The following is a 12,277-nucleotide window of genomic DNA, read 5'->3' on the forward strand; positions in this document are numbered from 1 at the left end:
CTACTCACGCTGTGCCTTGGTCTACTCATTACGACGAACGTGACAGAAGATCCCACCAAAAATGGACCAAGCAGCGTGTACAGGAGGAGTGGACTTGGGAGGAGATCCTGGATGGTAAAGGACCCTGGACGCAGGCCGGGGAGTATCGCCGTCCAAAGGAGGAGATAGAGGCAGCGAAAGCGGAACGGCGACGATATGAGGACATAGCTCAACGAAGCAAGCCCGAGAGTCAGCCCCCAAATTTTTTTGGGGGTGGGGGTGCACACGGGGAGATCGGCAGAGTCAGGGTTTAGACCTGAGCCAACTCCCCGTGCTTACCGTGGGGAGCGTGTGACTGGTCAGGCACCGTGTTATGCGGCGATGCGCACTGTGTCTCCAGTGGGCATTCACAGCCCGGTGCGTTCTTTGCCAGCTACTCACACTTGCCGTGCGAAAGGGAGCATCCAGCCAGGACGGGTGGTGCCGGCTCAGCGCTCCTGGTCTCCAGTATGTCTCCTCGGACCAGGATATCCTGCGCCGGCTCAAAGCACTATATCGCCAGTACGCCTTCACAGCCCAGTGCATCCTGTGCCAGCGCCACACACTTGTCGGGCTAAAGTGAGCATCCAGCCAAGACGCATTGTGCCAGCTCTATGCTCCAGACCTCCAGTGCGCCTCCACATTCCAGTATGTCCTGTGCCTGCCCCCAGCACTCGCCCTGAGGTGCGTGTCATCAGCCTGGTTCCACCAGTGCCGGCACCACGCATCAGACCTCCAGTGCGCCTCCACATTCCAGTACGTCCTGTGTATCCTCCCTGCATTCGCCCTGAGGTGCGTGTCACCAGCCTGGTACCACCAATCCCGGCACCATGCATCAGGCCTCCAGTGCACCTCCACAGTCCAGAGCTTCCGACGACAGTTCCCAGTCCAGAGCTTCCTGGTGACAGTTCCCAGTCCAGAGCTTCCGGCGACAGTTCCCAGTCCAGAGCTTCCGGCGACAGTTCCCAGTCCAGAGCTTCTGGCGACAGTTCCCAGTCCAGAGCTTCTGGCGACAGTTCCCAGTCCAGAGCTTCCGGCGACGGTCCCCAGTCCGGAACCTCCAATGACGGTCCACAGTCCGGAACCTCCAATGACGGTCCACGGTCCGGAACCTCCAACGACGGTCCACGGTCCGGAACCTCCAACGACGGTCCACGGTCCGGAACCTCCAACGACGGTCTACGGTCCGGAACCTCCTGAGACGGTCCACGGTCCGGAAACCCCTGAGACGGTCTGCGGTCCTGAGCCTCCAGCGACGGTCGGCGGTCCGGAGCCTCCAGCGACGGTCGGCGGTCCAGAGCCTCCAGCAACGGTCTGCAGTCCAGAGCCAACAGCAGGGGTTCTCAGTCCAGAGCCAACAGCAGGGGTTATTAGTCCAGAGCCTCCTGCGACGATCCATGGTCCGGTTCCTCCGGCGACGATCCACAGTCCGGTTCCTCCGGCGACGATCCACGGTCCGGTTCCTCCGGCGAAGATCCACAGTCCGGTTCCTCCGGCGACGATCCACGGTCCGGTTCCTCCGGCGACGATCCACAGTCCGGTTCCTCCGGCGACAATCCACGGTCCGGTGCCTCCGGCAACGATCCACAGTCCGGTGCCTCCGGCGACGACACACGGTCCGGTTCCACCTGCGACGATCCCCGCACCAGAGCCACCATGGGGGAAGGCGTTGGATCTTCATCCCGCACCAGAACCGCCCCCGATGGTAGATGACCACCCGGACCCTCCACTATTGAGTCAGGTTTTGTGGTCGGAGTCCGCACCTTTGGGGAGGGGGGGGAGTACTGTCACACCCTGACCATAGTAAGCTGTTTATTCTCTGTGTTGGTTGGGGCGTGATAGTGACTAGGGTCATCTAGGTTTTTTGTATGTCCATGTTGGCCTGATATGGTTCCCAATCAGAGACAGCTGTTTATCATTGTCTCTGATTGGGGATCATATTTAGGTAGCCATTTCCTCATTTGTATTTGTAGGACCTTTTCTACGGATAGTTGCCTGTGTGCTTGTTTGTTTTGTTTTGCTGAGATTCGATTTATTAAAAATATGTGGAACTCTACTCACGCGGCGCCTTGGTCTACTCATTACGACGAATGTGACAATCTGCTAAATAAATAATAAAATATGCTTTTATCCAAAGCGACTTACAGTCATGGTGTACATATTTTACACGTGTAGTCCTATACCAATCATTCCCAATTTAAGTATCTTTAAAAGAAAGCTAAGAAAAACTACCGTCTACTCTACCTCACTCATAGAAATTGGTGGAATCCCTGTGGAATGTTTCCGACACCGTGTAGAATGCCCCAAAGAATTCAGGCTGGTTCGGTACTACATAGGTCTACCAAATAAACTGGCCGGTGAGTGTATGTTTGGCTCGCTAGTGGCTTGTGTGGATATTGTACTGTATACGGTGGTTAGCTAGAGTCTATACTACCTGTATTAACTGCTTATTTTGTAAATCGGGAGTTGCTGTAACAAAAATTGAGCACAAAAAGGGGGAGAACTGGGGAGCTCTGAGGTACAGGAACGCATTATATATATTTTTTACCTTTATAATAAGGTAAGTGGCAAAGAGCAGTACAGTAGAGGCACTTACCAGGGCAGTGCACAGACATTTTGGGGGGCGTGGTCAACAACAACAAAAAGTGCACCCCAAAAAAGATTTCCCTGCAACCCGCTGACACAGATTCTTTCAGCAATTATTACAATACGAGGGGAAAGCAGCAAACCGATGAGTAAATTATTTTGCTAAACTATTTTGAACTTTAATAAATTCTACACTTACTAACAACGACTAACAATTCCATTGAAAATAGAAGATATTTAAGAAATAATGCAGTCTAACATGACTATATTCAACCCAATTCCATTTGTTGCCACTGTCATGTAATCCAGTGGTTTTCAAACATTTTGACCTGCGACCCTCAAAAAGGAGTCGTACAAAACTTGCGACCCCCACGCACATGAAAAACTAAATAATCTGCATTTTACACCTGCATTTGGAGCTGAAAGTCATTCATTTTAGCAGCCAATATCAACTGGGGATATATCATGTCACTTCTCTGGAGCACAGGGTCCTCATTTATCAATATTGTGTATAAACTATTCTAAATGCACAGTGTATAAACTATTCTTCTTATGCACAGAAAAAAAGTATGGTTTCTCAAACAATCCTACGACCGTAATATGCACATCAGTAGGAGATAACCATCTCAGCCTCAGAATAACCATCTCAGGCTCAGTGCTCGTGCATTAACCATATTTGGTTAAAATCATCCCTTTCAAACCGATGGGGACTATACAACATCGTACTATGAAATACAAAAACACAACCAAAAAAAGCTTAGATTTTTTTCTTCCCTAGACTTAAATAGAGCTACTAGTGTCAGAGATTGAGAACAACCAAAGGGTTAAATTTGTCCTTTCGAACAATTCAATGCTTCAGCCTATGACCTCCCAAGTGGTGCAGCGGTCTAAGGCACTGCATCACAGTGTTGATCCCCGGCAATGCCACAACCCACAGTGACCGGGAGTCTCATAGGGCAGTGCACAATTGGTCCAGTGTTGTCTGGGTTAGGGGGTGGCTTGGCCAGGGGGGCTTTACTTGGCTCATGGCGCTCTACTTGTGGCGGGCTGGGCACCTGCAAGCTGGCAACGGTCGTCAGTTGAACGGTGTTTCCTCTGACACATTGGTGCAGCTGGCTTCCAGGTTAAGCGAGTGGGTGTTCAGAAGCCGTGCGGATTGGTGGGTCATGTTTTGGAAGATGCATGACTTGACCTTTGCCTCTCCCAAGCCCGTTGGGGAGTTGCAACTATGAGACAAGATCGCAATTGGATATCACAAAAAGGGTGAGAAAAAAAGAATAATGCTACAGCCCACGCTTCTATGCAAAATACAAATTGTTGTTCAATATTTTGTTTATTATTACATTATTTTGTTAATATCTCCTGCCTTGGTATAGGCTCTGAAATTAAATAGGCTCAAATGTGATGTCACACTCCTAATCCTATTGCACAGCAGTACTACAGCCTACCCACACTGTCACATAGGCTACAGTCAAGGCTACCGTTCTATTTACTTTAGTGCATGCTTGGCTATTAAATTAGTGATTGATAAATGGTAGCCTACGACTTGTTGTGAAGCGGGAAATCATTTCAATCAGTCAAGTCAGAAAAGGAGAGATGGCCTGCAATATGATTATGATTTAGGCCTATATAAAAGTCAAATAAAATATTATACGACCTGCTGTTATGCGTGTATCTTCTTACCAACAGCAAAGGCATTTGCTCTATCAGGCCTATGTTTAAATGTTGTTATTAGCCTGGCATTATTCTAATTCCAGTGCATCAAACACCTCACATTTCCCCCAAATGAACAATAAGCCTATTTGCTTTCAGTAGTTGATCAACCTTCTAGAAGTTGTGCACGTGGATGGTTTGAGATTTGCGTGGAGATGTACTCACAGGCACTTTCCCGTCAAGTTCAAAATAAATACCAACCTTTGCAGGAAAAATGGCTCAAGTGTGTATTTTTTTTGTGTGCACGCACGTTTGATAAATGAGGCCCCAGAGCAAGCAAAATCAAATGGCCTACTTGTAGATGAGGCTGCAGAATTGGATAGAAAGCATGCTCTATCTGCATCACACCAACACTTTGGAGGGAAGCCTTTCTACACCACCTGGTCTCAGAGCATTTCGTATTATTCTGTAGGTAAATCCGAGACACTCCGTTTAGTATGATATGTTAGGTTCGTATGGTATGTATTAATTTTTGGATGTCCATCACCCATTTTGTATGATATGCTACGAATTACAATTCCCATTATATGTTATAATTTGCAAAACGTACAATATGTTACGTATCTGATAAATGTATGATATGTTATGAATTCTAGCTAGGTGGCTAACATTAGCTAGGCTAGGGGTTAGGGTTAGTGGTTAGGGTTAAAGTTAGGGTTAAGTTTAGAAATTAGGTTAAAGGGTTAAGGGTAGGTTATGGTTAAGGGAAGGGTTAGCTAAAAATGGTTAGGGTTAGGCGAAGGGTTAGCTAAGTAGTTGCAAAGTAGCTAAAAAGAGGTAAGTAGTTGAAAAGTTGCTAATTAGCTCAAGTTGTCCACAATGAGATTCAAACTCGGAACCTTTGTGTTGCTAGACATGAGTGTTATACGTCCACCCACACCAAACCTAACATATCATACCAATCTGAGTGTCTGGGATTTACGTTTACTATATTAAGGTCTAGTCTATGAGACCAGGCTAGTCTGCAGGCTGCAGAGTGCTCATTGCCAGCCGGGTAGCGAGGGCTATGCACAGACATTTGTTCTCAAAATGAAAAAAGGCTGTTACATTACTTTAAAAACAAACATTACTTTCATAATTCATTTATAACACACCGAAATCCTCAGCAGGAGGCAGGCAGGTAGAGGTGTAAATTGGGGTTCAATGTATTTACACAGCGCTGGTGATGAAGGTGACAAATGTACAATTCAATTATATTTACAAAGTTCGAGACTTCAAATTTGTATTCAAAAGAAAACATATCTCAGGCTAAACCTGTACGAACCATACAAGGCCCGGGTGGGGGTCTACCAGGCTCAGCTTAGATACTGCCTCCCCTTGAGCTACCCAAAAGTGATCTGCCGAAACATTCCCAAAACGGACACTTTATATGCAAGAAGCCACACCTATTCTGGCACACATGCCAGGTACATGGGGTGGCAGGTAGCCTAGTGTTTAGATTGTTGGACTAGTAACTGAAAGATTGCAAGATCGAATTACTGAGCTGACAAGGCAAAAATCTGTCTTTCTGCCCCTAAACAAGGCAGTTAACCCACTGTTCCTGGGTTGTCCTTGGAAATAAGAATTTGTTCTTAACTGACTTGCCTAGTTAAATAAAGGTAAACATTTTTAAACATTTATGGGTGTTAAACAACATTGGACAAGATGGAGAAACTGGACACGTTCTCCAAAGACAATTAAGAAAATGACAAAACTGATAAATATAATTAAATAAACCAAGCTTATTAGAACAAGAGTCAAGCAGTATTTGAGCACTCCACACGTTTCCACTAAAGGAATGAGAATGGTATGAATGTAATAATATATTGTTTGAATGTACAGAAATTACCATTAACCAAACATTCTAGATTTGCCCTTCCAGATTCCAAAGTGGCCTTTTTGAGTGGTGGTCATTGTTGTTCCTCACAAATATCGTAATAAATTCAGCTAAATATTCTACATCTGTTTCTCATAATATTGAAGGCAGTGTGATGATACAGCTGCTTATCTGAAGACATATATCAAACTAGGCTTATCTGAAATCTGAAGATTATCAATCAAATCCCACTGTCACTGTTCTACTTACCACGGTTGTTGTGTTTACTACGATAATGGTCTATTTTAGTGCATGCTGATGCAATAGTCGTAGACTCGGTGTCACCAGCGATCTACTAAAAAGCTGTGGCTGTTCAAATGATTTTGGTAAGTTCATAAGAACTCATTCTCAAAGATTTTGTTACTAATACGGTCAGAAAAAGAATGGTGCCAAAACTAAAAACTGAATTCACTGTCATAATGTCTGTTTGATACATGTTGTAATTGGAATACTATAATCACTATCTCATTGGGAGTATGTAGGCCAACACATCCAATTGGGTTTCAGTTTGACATAGCAGAGCTGCCCTCGATGCAAGTTGTTTCATGGACGCTGTGATAGACAGCGTTCCGTTCCCTCTACAACTGCTACTGAAGAAATTGAGTGATACTGCTGCTGAAGGGGAGAACAGGTTACGTAGCCGTCTTAAACAAGACAGTTTGACAACTTTATACACGAGGAAAATGGCTCAAGTTAAATGTCAAACCAAATGCAGGTCTAGTTCTCCACAGTGTTGTGGCTCTTACCTGTTCTTGTCCTCCTAAAATCCCAATGGAAATCCTAGAGTTCCTTACAGGGTTGTTAAGATGCCACCTCTGATACGCCTTGTCAAGTTCTACTGGGATGTTCCAACTACAGCCAAAGGGTTGTGTCCTCCTATCTGTCCCCTCCCTATGACAACAGTCTGCATCATTCAACTCCTACTTACTATCTCTTTGAGTCCCACGGTAACGTCAGCACGTTTTAGTGACCCTTTGAAACACTGTTTGAGCTACAGACTTCTGCATCTGCTGGTGCCAACCATTAGCCTGTGCAATTAATGGGGGCTGAGCTAGAGCAGTGTTTGTGAGACAATGGCAGATCCCCAAAACTGTTCTTCTCACAAAAATGCCTGTAAATTCTGAACAGTTAGAACCTCAAAAACTATTATGACTCCACTACGAAAAGCTGAGACTCACTCAAACACGTATGTAATCTGTTCTGCTCTATGACACTCACGAGCCACACAAGAGTTGCTAGAAGGTAAGGTTTCTTCTACATAGAAGATCATTGGACATCCCAGGAAATAGTGTCTGTAATACTAAAATAAGCTCACATAGTTGCGGTCACAAACTGACTAGTTTAATTTCAAACTGAGCAAACCATTTCTGTACTTACAGCAATCTTTTGAATTGATTTTCTATCAGGTTTTTGCTTGGCGGACAGGCCAGGCTCCAGGATGACATGCCTGAGACGGCATTTTAAATCCATGGGGGGTCACAACTAGTATTGTTTTAGAACCCTAATAACACAAGTTAGATTGGTCCTATACTGTTCAAATGTGCAAATGTTTTATCTGACATGTAGCCATACACAAACTTTGCATTACATAATAATAAGAGAGATAAAGTATATATATAACTATTTTTTTTAAATACACAGCTATTAGTTCCAAACAGGACAATCAACAATTTCTGAAATAAAATGTTCTTGTTGTTTTTCACACATAACCCCCCCCCCAACCCTAAGATAGACAAAACCATAATAACCAAACACTAACAGAAAAAAATAATCTAATAACACAAATAAATAAAAAGTTCAATATGCAGTCGCAGATAGATCAGATTACGCTTCGACTAGAGTCAATATTCTCATAAGAAAATAGAGAATATGCAGATCTACAGTTACAATGCCTCTACAATATCACCGGTTTGCAAAAACACACAAAACTGATTTGAAATATTATGAAACTCTAGGGCTTTCTTTTTCGCTATATAAGTACATTTTTCTAGAGCCAGGCTTGACGTTAATTATTTTAATCAATAGCCAAGTGAGGGGGATCTGACATACTTCCAGTGGAGAGCAAATAAATGTGTAGCTTGTAATAGACAGAGGTCAAAAATTTCTTCTCTCTCCTATGTAAAGAGAAATTCTCTGGGTAAAAGATTTAGGATGCAAAGTTTAGGGATTAGTGGTATTGGAGTAGAGGTAATCTCAGAGATGTAGCGCAGTACTGAGATCCACAACTTTTGTATCTCAGCACATTCTGTCACAATCGTTGTAGAAAGTGGACCAAAGCGCAGCGTGAGTAGAGTTCCACATATTTATTGAGGTGAAACTTCAAACAACATATAAATAAACGAACGTGCAGTTTGTAACACACATAGCACTAAACACAAACAATATCCCAAAACGCAGGTGGGAAAAGGACCACACTAAATATATCCCCAATTAGAGGCAACGATCATCAGCTGCCTTCAATTGGGAACCATACTCACACCAACATAGAAATTAAAGACTAGAACACCCCCTAGTCACACCCTGACGTAAAACACCATAGAGAACCCAGAGGGCTCTCTATGGTCAGGGCGTGACACATTCCCACAGGCAATGATCTAAGGTGCCTAAATGTGTGTTACTATTAACACACAGGTCTGGGATATTAGGATCAAATTTGTGAAGCTTATTAACAGGGATGATACACACAACCGTGAAAAATACGGAGGTTACTGGGCAACAGAGGACAAACAGCAGAGAGGCTAATGATCTTGGAGCAGAACAAAGTGGCCCGGGCCTTATTGAACCCCTCCTGGAGGTCCTGGTAGTCTGCGCAGCTGAAGCCAAGGGGATCCCAATATCACGGGAACCTGTGACAACTCCACCAACAGGAATTTGATCATCTCACTGTGGTTTCCCTGACATTCGTAGCTTGACGGTGGTGGTCTGGTGGGTGACCCAGCCTATAGAGCGCCCGTCCAGCACTCTAATACCCATGGGAATGGAGAGGGGTTGAGTGGGGATGCCAGCTCAAATGCCAGGGTAACGTTCATGAGACTCACATCGGCCCCCGAGTACCTGGAGAGACTTGTACTGGTCGCCCCACAGCATGATGGCATTGAGAGGGGGTGAGTAAGGGGAGAAGAACAATTATCTTTAAGACCCACCAGTGTACCGACTCAAACGAATGAGCTTGAAGGGACAGGTAGACAAAATGACCGGCAGTACCGCAATACAGACAACTCTGGGTCTCAAGTCTGCGTACTGTCGTGTCTTTGGCTATGCCGGATTAAGTGATATGACATGGTATTCTATAAAATAATTTAAATTGAACAACAATTCCATGTGAATCCGACAACTCTGATGTGTAGACTTTCCACTGTAGAGTTTATGTCATCTTATCATTGATGAGAATGTCTCAGATGACAACCGAACTGACATCATATTCATTAAGTACCACCGCCTATGTTCAATTGGTCGGATTACCAGAATATAGTTCACTTCCCCCCACCTTCTGATATTCCCAGAATCTCTATGTTGACCAAGGGGTTTTCAAAATGTTACATCAGTAGGGTAGAGAGAGGAAAAAGGGGGGAAGAGGTATTTATGACTGTCATAAACCCAACCCCAAGCCAATGTCATGACAGTACCGAGCTGTATCGGCTCAGGAAGAGGTGAATCGGCAGTCTCCGGAGGTTCTTGGAGGACACGGGTAAGCCCAGATCCTCTTGGGGACGTAGACGTTGGGGACTTCATCAGATGCAAGGTGAAATCCCTGAGTGAGCGATTGGGACAGCAATCGGACCTCTTCTCCCTCCTACGTTCCATTGATCTGGATGGTTAAAGTGATGATTGAGTCGAGATCCGTCTGTAGTTCTCGGGCTGCCAGCTCATCCTTTACCTCATCCGATAATCCGTGCAGGAACATGTTGAACAGTGCTTCTGGGTTCCAGGTACCCTCCTGCTAGCGTGCAGAACTCCACCGCATAGTCTGCCACACTGAGGGTGTCCTGCAGAGGAGATGGGAGGAGATGGCGTTGCGGAGCTGGTCCGAGGCCTGCTGGGTCAGTCATGGCCAGTTCGTACCATCAGGTTTCAGGTAAGACCCAAGTGCAGACTGTGTAGAAGTAACAATGTTTATTGTAGCAACAGGGGCAGGCAAACGACAGGTCAAGGCAGGCAGTGGTTGGTAATCCAGAGCCAGGCAGAGCGGTCAGGCAGACGTGCTTGGAGTCATGACAGGCAGGGGTCAAAACCAGGAGGGCGAGAAAAGAGAGACTGGAAAAAGCAGGAGCTGAGACATAAAACATTGGTAGGCTTGAACAAACAAGACGAACTGGCACAGACAGACAGAAAACACAGGTATAAATACCCAGAGGATAAGTGGGGAAGATGGGCGACACCTGGAGGGGGTGGAGACAAGCACAAGGACAGGTGAAACAGATCAGGGTGTGACAACTCGTTACCATGGGTTCATAATTTGTTGAACTTGAGTTAATTCTGATGTGATTTTATTACCAAGATATGTGAAACCTTGTTCTGTATTCACAAATGGATGCTGTACAACTGGATTCAGTCTCTTTTTCTTGTTGAGGAAAATAATGGAAGATTTGGTTTTATTAACTTCAAACCCAGAAAACTGACCAAAGTTGTGAAATCAAATTGTTAGTGGCAACTTCTGCATATAAAATCTTACTCCATTTACAGAAGTGCTTCCCAAACCCAAATCTCTTAATAAGCACTTCAAATAAATAAGACCACTCAACGCTATCGAATGCCTTCTCTGTATCAAGTGAGAGTATGGCAGTATCAGGGGACCCTTCACACATGTTTAGTAACCTCGATGTTTTTCATGAAGACATTTTGGTCTTGGTGTATTAGATATGGGAGCACTCTATCTAATCTCCTGGCTAAGGTGTTAGCAATCATTTCTGAGTTGGAGTTCAGAAGAGAAATCGGTCTGTAACTTTCACATTTTGTTGGGGATTTATCAGGCTTCAGAATAAGAGTGATTAAAGCACTCCTTCGAGGGGGGGGGAAACAACCTTTCTGAATGGATTCAGCATACATATCAAAACGTTGACCTAGAAGTGTGTCCTTAAATATGTTATAAATAGCTATTGGGAGCCCATCTGGACCAGCCGCTTTACCTCCCTTCATAATGAAAATAGTATCAAATATTTCAACACCATCCAATTTCTTTTCCTAATGCAATTTTGTGTCTTCTGAAATAGATGGAAATCAAGACCATCCAAAAAGGATGTCTGATTAGTTAAGTTCTCAGAAGATTCCGTTGTAAAAGTGTGTTGTAGTAGGAAGCAAATGTTTGTTTTATTTCTACAGGATACATTGACAATTGTCCTTTAAATTAGGAATTGCATTAATGGCGCTGTCTGAATTTAACTTCTTAATGCACCAGGCCAGCAATTTCCCAGGTTTTTCACCGTGATCATAGAAGGACTGTTTCAGCCTTGTTAAGCTTTTCGCAGCCTTTAAGGTGGAAAGTTCTTCATACTGATCTTTAAGAGCAAATCATTCCTTTGTTTACTTCTACTGAGTTATCCAATAAAACGTCCCTCTTCAATTCTCTGATTTTGCTGTCCAGCTCTCTCATTTTCAGATTTCATTGATTTGAAACTGGTAAAATATTTGCCACTTAATATATGCTTTGAAAGCCTCCCATCTTGTACTCGTTGACGTTTGGTCAGTGTTCAATGTAAAATAAACATCTACAGTTGAAGTCCGGAAGTTTACATACACTTAGGTTGGAGTCATTAAAACTCATCTTTCAACCAACTCCACAAATTTTTTGTTAACAAACTATATTTTTGGTAAGTCGGTTAGGACATCTACTTTGTGCAGGACACCAGTCATTTTTCCAACAATTGTTTACAGACAGATTATTTCACTTATAATTCACTGTATCACATTTCCAGTGGGTCAGAAGTTTACATACACTAAGTTGACTGTGCCTTTAAACAGCTTGCAAAATTCCAGAAAATGATGTCATGGTTTTAGAAGCTTCTGATAGGCTAATTGACATCAGTTGAATCAATTGGAGGTGTACCTGTGTATGTATTTCAAGACCACAATTAGTGGAATTAAGACATTAACATCACATCACATTAA

General features: G+C 44.0%; 1 protein-coding gene across 1 annotated transcript in view; it reads right to left on the minus strand.

The window, feature by feature from the left end:
* Nucleotides 1-7,051, minus strand: part of LOC135550377 (calpain-5-like) — a 27,990-nt gene extending 20,939 nt beyond the window's left edge. The window contains exon 1 of the mRNA XM_064981107.1: nucleotides 6,919-7,051. The gene's annotated coding sequence lies outside the window, so the exon portion shown is untranslated. The remainder of the gene's footprint in view (nucleotides 1-6,918) is intronic.
* Between the last annotated feature and the right edge of the window lie 5,226 nt (nucleotides 7,052-12,277).

The sequence above is a fragment of the Oncorhynchus masou genome, chromosome 12 (assembly GCF_036934945.1).
Source record: "Oncorhynchus masou masou isolate Uvic2021 chromosome 12, UVic_Omas_1.1, whole genome shotgun sequence".
Classification (NCBI taxonomy): Eukaryota; Metazoa; Chordata; class Actinopteri; order Salmoniformes; family Salmonidae; genus Oncorhynchus; species Oncorhynchus masou.